Source organism: Mandrillus leucophaeus, unplaced genomic scaffold (genome assembly GCF_000951045.1).
Source record: "Mandrillus leucophaeus isolate KB7577 unplaced genomic scaffold, Mleu.le_1.0 Scaffold481, whole genome shotgun sequence".
In the NCBI taxonomy this organism is placed as follows: domain Eukaryota; kingdom Metazoa; phylum Chordata; class Mammalia; order Primates; family Cercopithecidae; genus Mandrillus; species Mandrillus leucophaeus.
In genome coordinates this window covers 1,585,488-1,602,725 of record NW_012105154.1, presented here as the reverse complement: position 1 = coordinate 1,602,725, position 17,238 = coordinate 1,585,488, and positions in this window count along the sequence as shown.

Below are 17,238 nucleotides of genomic sequence, written 5' to 3'. Positions count from 1 at the left end.
AATATGTATAGTTTTCAGGGCTTCTTTTGGAATTGATTTCTAGTTTCATTTTGCGGTAGTCTGAGAAAATACTTGCTATGTTTCTATTTGTCAAAATTTATTGAGGCTTGTTTAGTAGTCTATCATATGATCTATCTTGGAAAATGTGCCAGTGAGAAGAATGTGTATTCTGCAGTTCTTGGGTAGAATGTTTTGTGATATCTGTTAGGCCCATTTGTTCTAGGGTGCAGTTTAAGTACAGTGCTTATTGACTTTCTACCTTGATGACCTGTCTAGTGCTATTAGTGAAGTTTTGAAATCCCCCACTATTATTGTGTTACTGTTTATCTCTTTTCTTAGGTCTAGTAGTAGTTGTTTTATGAATCTGGGTGCTCTAGAGTTAGGTGCATATATATTTAGGATTGTTATGGCTTCTTGTTGAATTAACCCTTTTATTATAACATAATTACTTTCTTTGTCTTATTTTTAATACTTTGGTTCCTTTAAAGTCTTATCTAATATAAGAATACCTACTCCTGCTCACTATTGGTTTTCATTTGCGTAGAATATTTTTTCAAAAGACTTTTTTTGTTTTTGAGGTATGAATTATTTTGATATGCTTTTTAAAATTTCCAAATAATTTGTGTTGTCCCACATATCTTTCTGTTATTGAATTCTAGCTTAATCACATTGCAGTCAGAGAAAATTCATTTTGTGATTTCAATCTTATTGAAATTGCAGGGAGTTATTTTATGGCTCACATATTTTATAGAAGAGTATAGTCTGAGGGAGTATGTAGTCATGTTGCTGTGCATCACAGAGTGGAATTTTTTCAGGTCTTTGGATCCAACTCAAATCTTTCTTGTGAACACAAGGAGAGGGTCTGTGAAAAGAGTTGGTCAATCAATGTCAAGCCAAGAAATCTTGCATCTGGAGCTTTCAGGTATTATAAACCCTCATAGTAGTGAACACTTAATCTTTCAAAATTCATTTTCTTTCATCTACTCTATGGTGTTGCCACCTAGTGACCATGATACTTCATTTCTTTTATGGGCTTTATGAAAAGTTTTAATTTTGTGGGCTATTCACCTTTTTTGTCATTGTTAGGGTGGCCGCAACAATCTAATTTCATTTTTTATGTACTGATCAGAAGCAGAACTGGTCCAATACACTTTCTGTAGCCTTATAAAAATAAGCATTACAAAAGTAAAACCATAAATCTCTTGAACATTTTATTAGTATTTTTTCAAATAATATACTTTATTTCTTGCTAATTAATTGTGATTGAATACTTTATACTCTTAAGTTTTTAAATTTTATTTCTGCAATATAAGTAAGCTATTGCTTTTGTAGTTTGTTCTTTTATTTGCCATTTTCCTGGAGTGCATTATTAGATATACAGTTGACCCTCCATTTCCATAGGTTCTGCACCAATGGTTTCAACCAACCACAGATCAAAAACATTCAGAAAATAAAAGTTTGTCTCTACTGAAAATGTACAAACTTTTTTCCCTTGTCATTATTCCCTGAACAATATAACAACTATTTACCTAGCACTTACATTGTATTAGCTGTTATAAGTAATTTGAAGTTGATTTAAAATGTGAAGAAGGAGGTGCATAGGTCATATGCAAATTCTATGGAATTTTATGAAAGGGACTTGGGAATCCAAAGACACTGGTATCACTGAGAGGTCTTGGAACCAATTTGCCATGGATACTGAAGAATGACTATAATAATTTATGTTTTAAATTTTTGGAACCTCTGTGTAAGTAAATTTGTGACAAAAAAGTGACACATAATTTTGTTTATAAATTTTACCTATTTTGTATAATGTCAAGAAATAGTAGTGATGTTGAAAATTCTTGTCTTGTTCCTTATTTTAGCAAAAATGCCTCTTTGGCTTTTATCTTATGTTCAATGCCTTTTGGAGTTTTCTGACAGGTTATATATCAAATTAAATAAAACTACATATATTTTTACTTTGGAAAGATACAATTAATGGCTGTTAAACGTTAGTGAGTAATTTTTTACAGGTATTGTAATTATTTTTTTCTTCTATTATTATTTTAATTTAGTAGTTTATAGCAATCAATTTCTTTCTTTTTTTTTTTTTTTTAAGACGGAGTCTTGCTCTGTCGCCCAGGCTGGAGTGCAGTGGCCGGATCTCAGCTCACTGCAAGCTCCGCCTCCCGGGTTTATGCCATTCTCCTGCCTCAGCCTCCAGAGTAGCTGGGACTACAGGCGCCCGCCACCTCGCCTGGCTAGTTTTTTGTATTTTTTAGTAGAGACGGGGTTTCACCGGGTTAGCCAGGATGGTCTTGATCTCCTGACCTTGTGATCCGCCCGTCTCGGCCTCCCAAAGTGCTGGGATTACAGGCTTGAGCCACCGCGCCCGGCAGCAATCAATTTCTTAATGTAGACAAATTATAACCTTGAGGTAAACATTACTTGTTCAGAATGTATTAATCTTTTAGTGCATCAATATTTAAAAACAACTTTTGCTTCTTAATTTGTAAGTAAATAAGTTTTCTTTTATGTAGTTGTTGTAGCATCAAAATTTTGCTAGCAGAGTATAATGGGTTACATTGTTTTATGTATTTTTCTAGCCTCTTAATTGTGTTTGTGTGTGTGTGTGTTTATATATATATTTCTGGAGCAGAAATATTTTCCATGTATGTTCTTGTACTACCACATTACTTGTTTATGGTAGACAAACCAGAAATAAAGTAATTTGTTTGCTGTGAAACGTGCCTTGATATTTACTGTTCAGTGTATGTATATATGTTCTTGTAATATGGAGGAAGCAAAATTTCTCCAGGAATACTATACTTTCTTTAAAGTATTATATGTATTTAATGATAAAAGTATTATGATACATATAACAATTTAGACATGTTTATATATATATTTGAAAATATTTATATATACACATGCAAACGTCAGAAAAAAATTTTTAGAAACCATCTAGATGAACTTGTTTTATAAAATAAAGTAGAATATTTTGCTTTAAATGATGATGGTACCAGAGTAGTTGCTTCACCATGAAAACATAATAAAAACGTGGTAGGCAGAATGATTCCCAAAGATATCCACACCATAATACCTGGAACCTGTGAATGTTTCCTTATATGTCAATGGGAAATTTGCAGATATAATTATAATTATAGACGTTATGAGAAGGAGAATATTCTGTATTGTTTGAGTGGTCTGAATTTAACCACAGGAAAACTGAAAAGAAAAAATATTATATTTATTTGTTGTCAAAGATGCACAACAGGATAGACAAGGGAGAGCGGGAAGTCAAAGAGATTGAATCATGAGAAGAACTCAACTTGCCTTGATGACTTTGGATGTGGTGAAAAAGGGTTGCAAGCTAAAGATTATGACAATATCTAGAACTGAGAATGACCCCTGACTAAGAGACGTCAATGAAATGGAGATCTCAGCTCCAAAAGTACATGGAACTGAATTCTGCCAATAAGGTGAATGAGTCCAGAAGGAGATTCTAACCCAGAGGCTCCCAATAAAGAGCCTAAGCCAGCTGACACCTTTGTTTTAGCCTAATGAGCTGCTAAGCATAGAACCCAGACAAACCCAATAGAGTTCTGACTTCTAGGACAATGAGATAATAAATGAGCATTGGTGTCAGCAGTTAAGATTATGACCAGTTGTTAGCAACAGAAAACCAATACAAATGTTCAACAGATAGTTGAGGATTGTAAGAATAGATATATGGGAAAACAATGAAATGAACTCTGCATTTTTCTTGGATATTTGCCTAGAGCCACTGTCAAGATCTCAATGGAGAAAGTAAAGCACAGCACAAGTAGTGTGTAGTAATAACAAGAAAGTGGAGTTGACAGAGATCAGCATCAGGGCTGTTGAAGTCAGTGGAGTTTGTGGAACAGACTGCTAGAGAGAAGAGAGATATATGGATAAGAAGTTTCAGAAATTGCATGAGATTGTTTTAGTCTTTGGCCAGTTACTAAATTGTACTTATGCAGAACAAGATGCAGGAGGGCTTAGCAGCCAACAGCTTCTAGAAGTCATGAGATAAATGAAAATTCTAGAGGTCTGACAGTGATGAGAGACATACGACATCTAAATATGTAAAAGGAAGAGAATATCCCAGATACTCAGTTAATGTCCTGTGCAGATAAGGTCTTACAAATAGAAAAATGGGCACTGTAGCTCATGCCTGTAATCCCAGCAGTTTGGGAGGCTGAGGTGGGCAGATTACTTGAGGTCAGGAGTTTGAGACCAGCCTAGTCAACATGGTGAAACCCTGCCTCTACAAAAAATACAAAAATTAGCCAGGCGTGGTGGCGGGTGCCTGTAATCTCAGCTACTTGGAAGGCTGAGTGAGACAAGAGAATCACTTGAACCCAGGAGACAGAAGTTGCAGTGGGCCGAGATGATGTCACTGTACTCCAGCCTGGGTGACAGAGTGAGACTCTGTCTCAAGAAAATAAAGAAAGAAAGAAAAGAAAAAGAAATAGAAGAATTATACCCCTAAAATAAGGGGTTATATAAATACGCCCTAACAAAATATAAAAACAAATCTCAAATGAATCTAGTGAATTAAACACCTGTCAGAACAAAAAAGTTAACACAGTATAAAAAAAAATCTAGAAATTCAAGTACACAGTATTAAAATGTCTAATGTATAATCAAATAAAGCAGGACATGTAAAGAAGTAGGAAAATTGTACTAGTAATTAGGAGAAAATGTGGTCAAAATAAACCAACAAAGGGTTGACTCATATATTAAAATGAACAGGCAAAGACTTTAAAGCAGCTATTCTAAATATGTTTAAGAACTTAAAATATGTTATAACTAATGAACAGGTAAGAAACCTAACCAGAGAAATAAAAAAGAAGAAAGTATAATAGCTAGACCTAACTAAAATGCAATATTTTTGATGATAAAAAGTCTCCTGAGATTAAAAATAAAACAGAATAAACACACACACACACACACACACACAAATTTCACGTAACATTGCATGTAAATAGGGTGAAAAGATTCAATAAATTTAGAAATAAGCCAATTATTTATTCAAAATTACATAATTTGAAAGAAAGAAAAATTACACTATGAATAATATTAACACAGCCACAAACTTCTATGGGAAAATATTCAGTGATTTTTGGTGGTCCATTGTAGAAAGAAGTGAAGGAAGATAGGAAAGAATAAAGAAAGAAAAGAAGAAAGGAAAGGAGGAAGAAAGGAAGGAAGAGAGGGAGGAAAGGAGGGAGGGAGGGAGAAAGAGAAAGAAAAGAAGAGAAGAGAAAGAAAGAAAGAAAGAAAAAAGAAAGAAAGAAAGAAAAAAGAAAGAAAGAGAAAGAAAGAAAGAAAGAAAGAAGGAGAAAGAGAAGGAAAGAAAAGAAAAAAGAAAGAAAGAGAAAGAAAGAAAGAAAGAAAGAAAAAGAAAGAAAGAAAGAAAGAAAGGAGAAAGAGAAAGAGAAAGAAAAGTAAAAAGAAAAAAAAGAGGGAGGGGAAGGAAGAAAGGAAAGAAGGAAGCAAGGAGGGAAGGAGGGAGTGAGACTCCTGAGTTACAGCCTAACAAAATAGCTGTTCCTGTTAGAAAAAAAGTCCATGTAGAAACATTTGCTTGAGTTTAGTCTGAAAGCTGCTTCATTTCCATTTTTCACTAAATTTGTTAATTTAAGACATAATGTTTTTTGATCTATTCTTCTATTCATTCAAGGGGAGAAAAAGTTACTTTTTATAAATTTATAATTTATATACTTTTAATAAAGTTATAAAAAGGGAGGGAGTACTATTACAAATAGCAAACTAGCCATTAATGTATTTGAACAAAACAGACTTATTTTTAGAAATGAGTGATGGGATGATGAAGTGATGGGAGAGATGGGCCTTGTGGTTTTGAAAGAAAAGAATATAGACAAAAATTCTAAAGAGAGATAGAGAGGGAAATTGACCCAACATACAGTTTGGAGGCATGGATTTAGAAGAAAGATAGGTAAAGAGGAAAGCTAGGGAAGATTAAGAATAATAGGAGCAGTGATGCTGATATTTAAATTTAAGATGTTTCCTATTTTGTGATTATTTCTCATATTTTCTAATTAATATTTAAAAATTATAATTCATGCGGAAAATATAGTTCTTTGTAAATTTAACAAATATATATTCACAAGTATTATGGAATTATTGAATCAAAATGTGTTTGCTTTATATTTGTTTTCTCATTCTCCTGTCTACTGTCCACATGAATTTCTTGCCTTTTATATTATCGTTAAAATATGGGTACCACATTGACATTTTTGTCTTGCAAATTGGAAATAAATTATCCCCTAGATATTCAAACACAGGTACACCTAACACACAATAGACTATAATGTGAAAATATTAAATTCCTTTCAAAAAGAAGTGTCATTCAGAAAGTCTTTATTTCATCCAACAAAACAGGTAAAAAGACAATCACGAAAATGATCATTTGCATAGAAAATCTGAATATTCTACATATGAAAGCAAGTTCTTGCCAAGCAATTAATAATTTAGGACATTTGACAGGTGGCTTTATTTTGAAATACATATCTAATAGCATTAAATGTTTGAATCAAATAATAAAATTCTATTTCAATCTCATACCCATCAAATAACATTCTGAATAAAATTTGATGTTCTGTGCTAATGTGTCTACAAGGAGACAATACACGATCCCTATTGCAGAGAGACTCTAAGTTATAAATTAACAAATTGTCATTCTGATGTTTTTCATCAGCTTCAGAAGCTCAGTTACTAGGAACCCACCTTTAAGGAATGCAGAGACCCCTGACTTCTGGCACATCTGGTAAATGTAGCAAGATGATGCCTGCCTGTGAGTACCTAAGAAGGAAGCCAATGGGTCCATTCCAGTCTACATTCTCATGTATTTTTGGTTATTATAAGCCTTTCCTTCCCCAAACCACAATATCTATTTATTGTTGTCTGTTTTCATTTTATGTTTAATACATTTTTTTGTTAAAAGAATCAGCATGTATTATCTTGGATTAGAAAACATATAAAACCATTCAATTTATCTCTCTATTAATGTATCTCTCCAATAATAATTACAAACATACTCATTCCGCTTTCTCTAAAATAAGATTATCCCTATTTTAATAATTTAGTGCAATTTTAAATGTTGAATATTCTTTGGAAAGAGAATAATAGCTGAGGACCTCTGCTGCCCTTGACAATTTTAGATTTTTTTCTCATTTAAGTTTTGGACGTGTTGCAATTCTCTTACCTCAGCATCCCTAGAAGCTGTGAATACAGGCGTGTGCCACCGCACCCGGCTGATTTTTGTATTTTTAGTAGAGATGGGGTTTTGCCATGTTGCTCAGGTTGATCTCAAACTCCTGACCTCAGGTCATCCACCCCGCCTCAGCCTCCCAAAGTGCTGGGATTACAGGTGTGAGCCACCACACACAGCCAATTCTTTCCTTTCCTTCCCTTCTTTCCTATCCTTTTTCTGTGCAGCAAAATTTTAATAATATTTTGATGAGTAACAGGACCCTACCTAATTCTCCAGTTTCCAGTCTGACTCGTGGGTGTCACAGCTCTTGAACTGAAAAGATTGAGATGTGGAGAAACCGGCAGCATGAAAGAACAAAGGCTAATACAAAGTTACCCTGAAACTGAGCTTAGAGGTTGCACTGGTGCATTCAAGGAATAAATAAATAAATTCTGAGCTTACCATTGGTAGAAATCAGTGGCCCAATAACTTTTATCTTTCCCTCATCGATAAAGAAAGTATATCATATTGTTAGCATTCATGCAAAAACCATTACTCAAGAGTAGACTAAATTCCCATTAAAAAGTGATTTTCTTGTTTTCTAACAAAGGAAGGAGCACTAATTGGACATGGATGCACATACAATGGAAATCTCAGGGTCCAGAGACCTGGGCTGGAGCAAATTGTGATGTCTGGATATGATAACTCTAGAAAATCTCAGCTATGGTTGGTGTCATAATTCCTAATACCTGTATGAACTTTTCACAGGTCGGGGTAAATGATAAAGAGAAACGTTTCTAGTAAAAATACTAAAGTCACATCTGCTCTTTTCAGTTCCCACTTCCAACACTCTAATTCACTCTCTTGTCAACTGTAGTTTGAATGAATAATACTGATCCTCACACCTCAAGTTTAATGTCTATCCATTTTACTCTCACAATGCTTCCGAAATATTTTTTTTTGCAAAATAATACTTTTGTCCAGCTTAATAGAAAAAAATCTTAAAGAGCCCATTAATAACTGAGTATATACTTGGACTAAAAAATCTCCACAGTCAGGCACCTATGTACCATTTCAATCTTAATTTCCTCTCCTCACTTGCACACAATTTCCAATCTAGTTTAACTGGGCTCCCACTGATATAAATACATTTTAATGCCTTATGTTCACAGTGTTAATTATTTTCATCCCAATTCTGCAAACATCTTCTATAAATTTAAACTTTATCCTTTCTCAAATCCCAGTTTACAGCCCCCATTTAACCACAACTATCTGTGAAATACTTCATGCCAAAACATCCATTTCTTGTCTGTTTCTCCAGAAAACAGCTTTAAATTGCCTAAACCTCCTCTTTGCTTGCCAGTGGTTACAACTTTTGTATCTTCTAGGTGAGTTGATGTGTCCATTAAACTTTTTACATGTACATTTACCTCCTCCACATGAATAATGGGTTCCTAGTGTCCAGTTCTTTGCATGTATTAAATTTTCAGAACAGTTCATTTATTGATTGATGTATTAACCAATACCATTAGAGATACAATCAGGAAATATGAATTATTGCTACCATCCTGTATTACACCCTACCAAACTTCTCATTGCAAAAATAGAAAGACATGCCTGGATTTGGTTAAGTTACTAGAGAGATAACTATGTCACTATCAGATAAATACGTTACCAGGTCAAATAATCAAGCTTACATAGTTGGGTAGCTAAACATTTTCATTAATAAACATTATGACACTTGTGAACAGGTTCCATACACTTTTGAACTAGGGTTTTAAATCAGAAGAATAAAAAGTGTCACAGAAGATATGGCTGCATCTGCAGCTCCATAGGAAGAATACCTACCTGCATAACTACTGCTTGCTGTGGCTAATTGAAGGTATGCCATGTCCACATTTATAAAGTAATACAAATTGTCTTCTGCCTTCGCAATCTTCTTGGCCTACAGTCTTCCTCTGCCAACCCACACTGCAATGCAATTCATTTTTCAAAATCCACCCCAAACATTCTTATCTTCATAACCTACTTATTTTTTCACTTCAGCTGGCCCTCTTTGAGCAAAAGCACCAAAAAAATCTCATTAATTATCCTTTTAAATGGGTGATTGACTTTATATTCCTTCTGAAATGATTATTCACATTACCGCATTTTCTTTAATTAGACATTAGGACTTCAAGCCTTCTATATTAAAACTGTGTTTTTCTTTCCCTCCTACTATTTCAAACCCAATGGGATTTCAACTGTCAGCTGGGGAGATTTTTGTTGGCAGAAGAGGAGAACCCTGCCGTACTCACTATTAACCACAGAATTTGTCCATAGAAACAGAAAGCGAGTCTTATAGGTAATTTTAAATATTCTAGGGGCTACATTTTTAAAAAAGCAACTAAAATTAATTTCAATAACATCTTATTTAACGAAATGTCCTCAAAACATTCAATTTGTAATACATGTAAAAATTATTTGTGAGATATTGTGCATTCTTGTGTTGCACTGAGCCTGTATAATCCTGTGTATATTTCACACCATGACACATCTAAACCTGACTAGCCACATGTTAAGTGCTCGGTGGCTATGTGGGCTACCATATTGGCTAGTAGTTACCCTATTGGAAGTGCAGGCTAGAGGGTAATTCAAGGAAAGGTGGAACAGGTCAGAAAGTCTAAAATCTGTTCCCCACGAAAACAATCCCAGATCTCTAGAAGTGGGGGAAACAATCACAATGTGGGAGAAACTACATAAAATAAAGTCTCTGCCTGGCATGGTGGCGCATGCCTGTAATCCCAACACTTGGGGAGGCCGAGGTGGGAGGATCATGAGGTCAAGGGATCGAGACCATTCTGGCCAACCAACATGGTGAAACCCCATTTCTACTAAATATAAAAAAATTAGGCATACATAGTGGTATATACCTGTAGTTCCAGTTACTTTGAAGGCTGAGGCAAGAGAATTGCTTGAGCCCAGGAGATGGAGGTTGCAGTGAGCTGAGATCGCACCACTGTACTCCAGCCTGGGCTACAGAGTGAGACTCCATCTCAAAAATAAAAAATAAAAATATAAAAAAAAAGTCTCAGAAGATTTTTGACCTTGCAAGAGTCTGTGTTACTTCCTCACCAGGTCTCTCATCACGGGATCTGGGATCCACGTCACTGGTTTGCAGTTCCACTGCCAGGTTTCTTCATCAGAACTTTCTTCTTAGCAGAGCCTAATTTCTAATATTCCCTAAATATCTTTAAAATGACCTAAAGATATGATTTTCTCTATAGCTGAGTAAAAAAAACCCAGAGACATATTTCATTAATTCTAACATATTGACTCTTCCGTGGTGTCTTTTTAAAAAAACGTTAGCCCTCACTTTATAAAACTCTAGAATATACCTCTGCAAGTTTAGTATTTCACTTCCTTTAAGAAGAAATTTGTTCTGAGAAAAATGTATGTTTCGGGGAAGCAGCCTCTTCGTTATGAAAATTATTACTGCATACCAAATGAAAATGTCAAATGCATGGATCAAGATTCCAGAACGCAGTGAAACCTCAAAACAATAGTACTTTCATATCAAAGGGATTTTTAATCCTCTGTAAGCACCTAGAATTATCAGTAATCACAAGGGGTAATGCAAGGTAGGTTTTAATACTTCAAACACATTTCAATCTCAACACTTCATTTACTCCACGAATTTGTTCACTATAAATCTATCATTGGTAACAAAATTTATATACTGTTTCATAAAAAAGTGACTTCTTTTATTGCTTTTCACATTTGGTGCACTTTTTTCTCTGGCTTTTCATACCCAAGTAAACATATATATCTTGTCATCCCATTATGGTTCAAATTGTACAAAATGTCTCATCATCACTGGGGACAGTTTGACACATTCCATTATGCCAAACATCATGTGAGTGCCTTGTGTCCTTAACATTTAGGTTTTATTAAAATCAGCATAAGGAAAACAAAATTTGATTTTGCCGAATAGCAGCAAAAAGGCATGCTCAATGCTTTTAGAGTGAGTTAGCTAGGAATTAATTTAACTGAAATCATCAGCCTATTTAGAAATAAGAGTGACAGTTTATAAGCTTCTTCCTCTTGAATATAAATATTATTGGAATATAAATATAAATCATAGAATAAAAACAGTCTGGGATAGTGATTCAAATGTTTCCATTGTACTCAATAACCAATCTTACTTGAATTGACACATGTAATTTCATAAATCAATATCTTTCTAACTTTCCTATCTTTCAGGGTAAAAAGACTCATGGAAATCTTTTTAAGGCATTCCCCTTGGAGCTAATAAGTTATAGATAATTTATCCCACTTTTTTTCTTTAGCAGTGATGGAAGTTACTGGCCCCTTATCTTCCCATTAATTTAGGCATATACTAGGTGGCAAAAATAATAAAATGACATGGTGGCTTTATTAAAATTATTGTGCATAAAGGAGTTTGGATTGTGGATTCAGAATTATACATTTGTATTTACAGAAAGTAACTGGTATATGAGATACTTTATAATTTAAATATGTTTATAAAATCAGTTCAACTACAGTGTTTCTTTTTAAAAAAATTTATTTAGATTATATTATTCATTTTAAACCAAACTATTATTCAATCTGGTACTTCTCAACCACTGCCATCTCAAGTCACACCAGTTACTCATCCATGTATACCCCAAAAACAAAAACTTTTTTTTCTGAGGAAGGGATATTAGTAAAATCATTATTAATCAATATTGTAAAAGCTCTCCTTCCCACCAACGTGACATTTTGACATCAGTGGTGGCTGGTATATAATTTATTCCAAACTACCATTTCATTGACATTTACAATCATCATCATTGTAGTAATGAGAAGAAAGAATTTAAAATTCCTATTGCACTGAAGAATACAATTCATATGCCACTGCTTGAATCCAATTTGATATTTCTTTCTGAAGAGTGATTGGAACACATCTATATAGAACTTTAATACAGTGTAAGTTCCCTTGCCTCAGCGACTCCATTTCTGAACATTTTTCTTAAAAATATAAACAGCAATAGTCACAGAGGGTTGCTATAAATATATAGTTAAAAAAGCCAAGAGTTTAACAATAATCAAACCAATGTAAAATTGCAATTCTGCTAAGTCCCATGAAGAAGAGTCATGTGTACTTGCAATGGTAAAAGTTACCTAGTTGCAGAAGTCTAAGAAGAATTCCCCTGTAGATTAATCCCAGTTTGATATCAGAAGCAAGAGAACAAGTTAAAAAGCAAGGAATATGTGAAACAAAGGTAAACAGAGGTATAATAGATTCTGAGGAAGGGAATGTGAAAAGTACAAGCAACTGACAGAAATTCAGTGAAGGCAGAGTAAATGCGATGACACAAAACACAAAAGGAGGTGTCTTGAGATATAGGTGCGGATGAAGCTGATATAGAACCTCACAGAATTTAGCCTTGAACAGTGGGAAGCCATTACTAGGCATTGAAATATTAGATTTGTAATTTGAGAATATGCCTCTGGCTATGGTGATGAATTTAGAATGGACAAGTCCATATTGCATCAATACAGATCCTATCAGAAACTGCAGTTGACGAGGTAAGGGATGGATGGTGGCTTGAATTCAAATAGAGATAGAGAGAGACGCCATTGGATAGTTATCAAGATATATAAAGTAGAAAGAAATCACCTGGGAATGAGGAAGTAGGATATGTTCAGGTTGATTCCCAAGTTCATAGCTGTGGAAAGGGTTTGCTGGAGAGTTTTTCAGGGTCGACCTCAATGTAGGTCATGGGTTTGCATTTAAAAATGAAATTTCAAGAGCCTTTGAGACATTAAACAGGATATGACAGAAAGGTAATATGATGTATAGATTGTGAGTTCAGAGAAGTGGTCAATGCTGGAGATAAAATTTTCTTATTTTTCTTGATAGCAAATGAACTCTAAAATCTGAGTTAGATTATCTGAGAAGGTGTAGAGCAGATAGTATGAGAACCACAGAAAATACAGTGCCAAACTTAAATGAATTTCAAAATTTAATGTCAAGGTAGAAAAGGATGATCTTAGAAAGATGGCAATGAGAAGTCAGGGAAGCAGAAATAAAACTGCAGAGCCTTGTACCAGAAAACCAGAGAGCATTACACCTGATGATTAAGAAAAAATAATGTAAGTAAAGAAAGAAGGAGGCATGAAAAGTGTTCAATAGTACTGGAATATTTGGAGGGAGAAGGGAGAAAAAATGCATGTTGAATTTAGTGAGGGCATTGGCCAATGGCTTGGCCCCGAGAGCCTCTAGGGGGAGGAATGGTAATCACCCTTTATGACACAAAAACTAAATATAACGTGAATGTGCAGAAAAAGGGAACAAAAAATATATAATTACAAAACAAAATCTTCAAAATATGTTCAAAAATTAAAACAGTTCTTAAAAGAATTTATGGGCTTAATAAATAATGTATATTTTATATTTTATGGTTGTATATAATTGAGCTATTTGAAAATATGTCATGCATAGAAATAAGAGAAATACAGGTTATTCAGAAGAAAGGTCTTCAAATATTAAGATTATACAAATACTCTCTGGACGAGGGGGAAGGAAGGACCTCAAAGACAAATTAGCAAACAAAAATGTATTTATTTATTTATTTATTTAAATAGTACTTTTATAAATTAAATGTGTACTATTCTACTAATGCATTATACCCTCTGAAAAACATAATGAGAATGTAAATTCATATGTCAAGACATGTGATTTCTTATGTTTTGTTATTGTATGTGATGTAATGTGTTGACAAAGTGCTCATAGAAGAGTAGGAATCGAAGTTATCATTTTACCACCTTCTTGTTTCATTCTTGAGCTTGCTTTATTAATACTATTTTAGATTTACTGTCTCCTTGTAGAGAATATTTTTAAACTATATATTGCTCAATAGCTTAGTGGGAGATTTTTAATATTTATATGAAAAAGTCTGTAGTAACTAGGATTAATATTATTACTAAACTACATCAAAGTTTAAAAAACTTCAGGATATCCTTTGATAAACTCTATCAAGGGTATAGAGGAAAAGCCAAGTTTTAGTCAGTCTTTTAATGAGATTTTGATATATTTTTATTGAAGGAATAAAAGAGAATAAAGGCACTATTGCCCATCCATTGGAAACTCTCTTTTATCCCTTTGAGCTTTATGTGCTGGGACTTGTGATCATCTGATGCATGAATTCAGTTGATTTCATTGTATGTATTAATGCAGATTTTTCTTATTTAGTTAATAAGAAAAATAGATGTTTTGATATTTTCTTCTTGCACCACACTGGACTATTTTACACATTCCACTTTGAAAAACATAATTTAGAATAGCATAAGTTTACAAAAATATAATTTAAAAAACTAAACAGTGATCTTATATAAGGCTTAGGGGAGATAGGATGATAATCAATAATACGCTTTTGTTATTCTCACAGCAAGATATCCCTCCACAATTTCCAAAATTTCTTCCTCTTTGCTTTAGCACCAAAATATGTGAGGATCTGATAATTAGTCAACTACACTGGTATAGAAACTGGCTCTAATATATAACAAATTGTCCCATATTAAGATATTATATCAAGTAAGTTTTTTGTTTGTTTGCTGGCTTTTTTCAGACTAGCTTATTTAATGTAGCATCATCCATAAGTGGCTTGCGGAATCAATGAAAGGAATCCCAGTCTCCTAGCTCCTGACTCTCCACTGATATTATTAAACTGCACATGAAAACACACTGACCAATGCAAGCATGTACCCAGATACACACACAAACACACACACACAACACACACACACACACACACAGAGAAAGAGAGAAAGTAGAACTCTTAGATCTCTTTGTTAAAAACAACACATATGTTTTTGAAGACTAAAGAAAAAATTGGAATACATTTTCTAATTTATCCCCGTTTTCTGAATATTACCTTAATTCCAGCTTAGCACAAAAGTATGTTCTCTATGCATTTGTGATTTTAACAAAATATTAAGCTCATTAGCCATTTTAGCAGTTCTCAAAGCCTTGTAATATATCCTTTTTCTTCCTCTTCAAAATTGCTGCCACCCAACAAAATAGGAATAATCCAATTTCTCTGAATAATTCCATTTCTCTGAGATTCTGCCAATGTAATTATTATCCCGTTAACATTAAATTTGGTAAGCAGATTATGAATTCATAGCAGAAGTAAAAACATGAGTTGTAAAGGCAGTTAAGAAGGTTTGAGAAGCACAAATGCCCTTTAGTCAGACAGCTTGGATTTAAATACTGCCTTTGCCATTAAAAAGCTGTGTGATTTGGATAAATTATTCAAATTCTTACCTCTTAGCTTCCTTATCTGTATATGTATCTGATAATTGTTGGAAGAAAGTGAGTTAATCTACGGAAAAAAGCAATAATTTTATCAATAACTTAATACATTTTAATTTTGTTAAATATGATGCACTTTATTAAAGATCATAAAATGATTTATTTCCTTGAGAAACTTAAGTTTTTCTGCTTCTGTTCCCATGATATGGAATAAAACCCAAAACAATACAATTTCAGTTGAATCATATTAGGAATAAAATAAACTTTTACATCACACAAAATAATTTAAAAGACTCATATGTGTCATCATTACTCTCAATCACCTTGAATAGGGTTTTCATGGGTGAAAAACATCATGAATGACCCTTTGTGAAGAAGAGACCATGTCCACAATTGTCTCTAGAGATTTAGTCTCTATTTACACTCTCCTTTGACAATGAAGGCTCATAGTGGTTGCTCTCAGGAATTCAGGATTGCAAAATATTTTTGTGTTAGTTTCTAACTAGTATTTCAATCCTAATAGCCTAATGGGAGATCTTTAGTATTTACACGAAAAAGTCTGTACAAACTAGGATTAATATTTATTGTAAAACTAAATAGTATTTAAAAAGCTTCTGGACATTCTTTCATAAACTTTGTCAATGATAGGAAGGAAAAGCCAAGTTTTAGTCAGTCTTTTAATGAGATTTTTATGTACTTTTATTGAAGGAATGAGAATCAAATCAACGTCAAATGCAGAATTGTTTTCATTATATCATCACGATCACGTAATATATGTGGTAACTAACATGAAACGCAATTTTTCCAAAATGTTAATGTAAAGCAAGCATCAGTTAATGTTTCATTTCTATATTTTAATGTTATTCCCTCTAGATTAATAAAACTAAGTTCAAAGCCTTCAACATTAAGCATTCCAACATTTTATTTATTTATTTATTTATTTTTAACACTTACGATGAAATATTTATTCAGCCTTTATAAATGGTGTTCATAGAAAGTAAGTAAAGATGCAAAAAACATCAATAATATAAGCGGATAAAAACATTTTACAATGTAGAAATACGTAAACAGTATAATCTTAACTGTGCAAAGTATATATATTTGTGTATATATATTCAAAAATATTGGAAGCAAATGGACTAAAATTTTAATGGCTATTATCTCTAAATTTAGGGTTTAAAGATGATTTTTATGATGAGAACAGATGGACACATAGAGGGGAACAACGCACACTGGGGCCTACCTGAGGACAGAGGTTTGGAGGAGGGAGAGGATCAGGAAAAATAACCAATGGATACTAGACTTAGTATCTGGGAGGTGAAATAATCTGTACAGCAAACCTCTATGACACACATCTACCTACGTAACAAAACTGCATATCCTGCACTTGTACCCCTGAACTAAAAAGTTAAAAAACAAATAAAGATGATTTTTATTTCCTTCTTTGTGTTTTCTCTATTTTACAAATTGCTAAAACAAGAATTCAATCTATTGATAATTAGAAAATAAATCTTTTTTTTTTTACTTTTTAAATTTTTTATTGATACATAATAGAGGTACATATTTTCAGGGTAATATAATTTTTTTTATTATACTTTAAGTTCTAGGGTACGTGTGCACAATGTGCAGGTCTGTTACATATGTATACATGTGCCATGTGGGTGTGCTGAACCAATTAACTAGTCATTTACATTAGGTATATCTCCTAATGCTA